Source organism: Ruditapes philippinarum, unplaced genomic scaffold (assembly GCF_026571515.1).
Source record: "Ruditapes philippinarum isolate M1 unplaced genomic scaffold, ASM2657151v2 ctg3659_1_1_1_1, whole genome shotgun sequence".
Lineage (NCBI taxonomy): Eukaryota > Metazoa > Mollusca > Bivalvia > Venerida > Veneridae > Ruditapes > Ruditapes philippinarum.
This window is the reverse complement of record NW_026857578.1, coordinates 44,986-49,590: the sequence shown is the minus strand read 5'-3', so window position 1 is coordinate 49,590 and position 4,605 is coordinate 44,986.

The window sequence follows — 4,605 nt, the reverse complement described above, 5'->3', positions numbered from 1 at the left end:
TGATAACGTACGGCGCATTTTTCTACTTGGTGGATTTCCATTTGTCCAGTCAGCTGATAATGAATTATTTGTATGTAGGAAATGATAGATATCTGAAAAAATGTTTGTCAGGTCTAAAATAATTAATTGAACAATGCTGCACCATCGTATAAATATCTTTCTAGCTGGTGGCATAATAGATATTCGTTGTTAATATACCAATTAAAACACACGTGTATAGTTTGAGAATATTTTGTGGAAAGAAAAGCCTCCACTTTCAGGAAAAATTGTGTGTATTGTTGTCTTCACATTTCGCCAGTGTTGTGCGATAATTATGGTCTTATTCCCTTATGAGAAAGAAGAAATGCATTCAGCAGAGCAAAAATGTTAAAAAGGTATGGACGACTTGATTTATTTTCTTTTCCAAAGAAAAAGTCTAAAATCATTCCTTACAAATTTCTGATAAGGAAATCTTGATATTTGAAACATAAAAAAGTGATTGCGACTAGCTTACACCCAGATGAGATGCACCTGTGTTAATTCAATCCGGTCGCTCATTGAAAGAAAAATACATAACAGAGAATAATGAATGAGTGTAGGTTCTATATTGAATTTATTAAATGACTTAAAAAATAATGCATGTTATGCGAAAAACTTCGATAAATTTAGTAAATAAGAAATTTCCTGTTTATTGGACGGCGGTTAATATTGAAACGCTACCATTTAGCGTGACGTTGTGCCACTATGACGTTAGATATAATTTATTATTTGTGCGACATAGCCTTACAGTTTTTTTTTATTATAGTAGACAGTAGACATTTTATTTTATTCCAATAGGCTTTAAAGCCGATGAGGACATTAAACATGCACAATAACGAACAGTGTATGACATAAACATATATACATAATATCAAAAATCATGAACAAGTTTGGAGAAGATCAATTATGATTGATAAAGTAAATACCAGCCAAAGTTTTCTTAAGTAGTTACATAATGAACATTTTCATATCAAAATTGACCTTTACACCACTAACTTGTAGTTCTTTTGTATATACATATACACATACATGCAAGAATTTGCCTATCATGTCCTGGCGTTTTTTTCCACATACGCCCCAATAAAACAATAATTTCTTTACAAAAGTATTGCAGGTATCAGCAATAAAAGAGTGACATTGGAATTTGCTTATTAATTTCTAGTGGTAAACATTTTACCGACCATGAAATATAAAGTTTCAAATCGGATTTGGATTTCGATGTTTTTATCCATGTCGGAAAACCCGTTTGAAACCTTTAATGCCAGACCGCTCATGCGCTCAGATGACGTCATTATCTTTATAAAAGAAGTTGTAAAAAGAAGTTACGCTACTATACGAAGTATACGTACTGTTCTACAGAGACGGGAGCGATAGCGACCGGAGAATATTTCTTATTTCTGTAGAACAGCTATGGATGAATACAAACATACTTAGTGTGGCTTCATTAATATTTACTTTATTTCGTCACTATACCTGTCCATTTTTACGAACGTGGTTCTATGAAACCCTATTAAAAATGGAAGGCTGATATGAACGGACTTTTGATATATCATCGACTTTTGTTCTTCTACGAAAATTTACACAAAGAATTTTTAAGAAATACAGCGTTTTCATTGGATGACAAATAAAGCTTGACACTAATATTATTTATTTCAGTTTCTTTATTTGGTTCTACACATCCTCTTATGTCTGGTAAACATAACTTTTATATTATATAGAAAAACAATTAATCAGAAAAAAAATGCGCCGTTAAACCTTCAATTTAAAATGAAATACACTGGAAAAATATTTCAAGTTAAATTTCACAAGTCTAAAATTAGATGACCTTTTAACTAAACTCTGATCCCCTTTACAAATTCCATTTTATTTAGTTTCGTCCATGGTTTACTCGTTTAGAGTACACCCACTTTTTACTACGATACTTTACATGTATTGGCTCTTATGTGTGTCTCATTAAAGGTTCCATGATAATCGCCCTATGAAGAAATCTCAATCAAACCGAGCCTGCCGTTTTGAACTAAAAATGTTGCAGGCTCGGTTTGATTCAGCTTGTTCATGCGCGGTACTGTAAAATGCAAGCTACTGTCAACGCCCTCTCGCACCGGCTTAATTTAGCAACATCCGTAGATGTATTCATACGGCATTTACCTTGATCTTTCTGTGATTTTTCTTTTAGTTTGTACTTGAAAAACTTGTGCATGAATGTGGTAATTTGGGATTTGGGTAATAAATGTTTATATTTTTATTTGGCGGAATTTGCGAGAATATCAGAAATTGTCTTATTTTCTGCACGAAATCCTAAAGATACAACATTAAATACTGGATCATGGTTTTCCAAGAAGTCTTATTGAATGAAGGCGGTGCTTACTACAAAGAAAATGGTGTTTTCACAGTTCCTTACGCTCATACATTTAGCGTGCAGTTTTGTGTTGCCACAGGAAAGTCTTTTGATTTTGCGTTCATGGCCAATGACAAAAATTCTGGAAACAAAGTGATCCCTCGGAAGCATTAATCATTAAGCCATTTAAGCGAGTGCGTATCCAAAAACAATCGACTAGTCATTTTTCATGTTACAACTATGATGCTCTCACAATTGTTGGTCTAAACGATCAGGTAGCAATAAAGATTACAAGAGGCGTCTCATGACAAATATTATCGGAATATCCAGATAATTTCTGGAACACGTTTTCAGGTCGTCTACTTTATACGAGTTAGAAAGTGTTCCTTTTTTTGAAAATGATTTGAATTGTAAATGGCAGGATTATTTTTATACCTTTGATGTTCACGGGGAGAATCACGCCGTTCGTTACCCAAACAAACAAGATGGCGGATGCAGCCAAAAAGTAGGTTTTTCCCTTTTTTCTCTGAAATTCGTGATGTTCTAATGTAAAGGTACATATAATAACCTCCTCCACAATTTTCTTGGCACACAGGATTTTATTTCATGATGTTTCGTCCCGTACTTCATCTGAAATGCGCGTCACCAGATTCGAAGCGAGAGAATTTTCTACCGGTTTGATCGTGGTAACGTACGGCTTCTTCTCTAAAACTCACTGTTTCGTTTACATATATGTATATTAACTGAAACCACTTACTTTAAAAAATTGTAATATGTCGTCATCTTAGCATTCATGCCCATTCTGTCTAGAATAACTGCTGAAAATATTAATATCGGGGCATTTTCCGAAATGATAACGTATGGTGCACAAAATATCAATGATAACCTACGGCGCATTTTTTTCTGATTAATTGTTTTTCTATATAATATAAAAGTTATGTTTACCAGACATAAGAGGATGTGTAGAACCAAATAAAGAAACTGAAATAAATAATATTAGTGTCAAGCTTTATTTGTCATCCAATGAAAACGCTGTATTTCTTAAAAATTCTTTGTGTAAATTTTCGTAGAAGAACAAAAGTCGATGATATATCAAAAGTCCGTTCATATCAGCCTTCTATTTTTAATAGGGTTTCATAGAACCACGTTCGTAAAAATGGACAGGTATAGTGACGAAATAAAGTAAATATTAATGAAGCCACACTTAGTATGTTTGTATTCATCCATAGCTGTTCTACAGAAATAAGAAATATTCTCCGGAGGCTATCGCTCCCGTCTCTGTAGAACAGTACGTATACTTCGTATAGTAGCGTAACTTCTTTTTACAACTTCTTTTATAAAGATAATGACGTCATCTGAGCGCATGAGCGGTCTGGCATTAAAGGTTTCAAACGGGTTTTCCGACATGGATAAAAACATCGAAATCCAAATCCGATTTGAAACTTTATATTTCATGGTCGGTAAAATGTTTACCACTAGAAATTAATAAGCAAATTCCAATGTCACTCTTTTATTGCTGATACCTGCAATACTTTTGTAAAGAAATTATTGTTTTATTGGGGCGTATGTGGAAAAAAACGCCAGGACATGATAGGCAAATTCTTGCATGTATGTGTATATGTATATAAAAGAGACCTATAAGTTAGTGGTTTAAAGATCAATTTTGATATGAAAATGTTCATTATGTAACTACTTAAGAAAATTTCGGCTGGTATTTACTTTAACAATCAAAATTGATCTTCTCCAAACTAATCATGATTTTTGATATTATGTATATATGTTTATGTCATACACTCTGTTCGTTATTGTGCATGTTTTATGTCCTCATCGGCTTTAAAGCCTATTGGAATAAAATAAAATGTCTACTGTCTACTATGATAAAAAAAACTGTAAGGCTATGTCGCGCAAATATATCTAACGTCATAGTGGCACAACGTCACGCTAAATGGTTGCGTTTCAATATTAACCGCCGTCCAATAAACAGGAAATTTCTTATTTACTAAATTTATCGAAGTTTTTCGCATAACATGCATTATTTTTTAAGTCATTCAATAAATTCAATATAGAACCTACACTCATTCATTATTCTCTGTTATGTATTTTTCTTTCAATGAGCGACCGGATTGAATTACCACAGGTGCATCTCATCTGGGTGTAAGCTAGTCGCAATCACTTTTTTATGTTTCAAATATCAAGATTTCCTTATCAGAAATTTGTAAGGAATGATTTTAGACTTTTTCTTTGGAAAA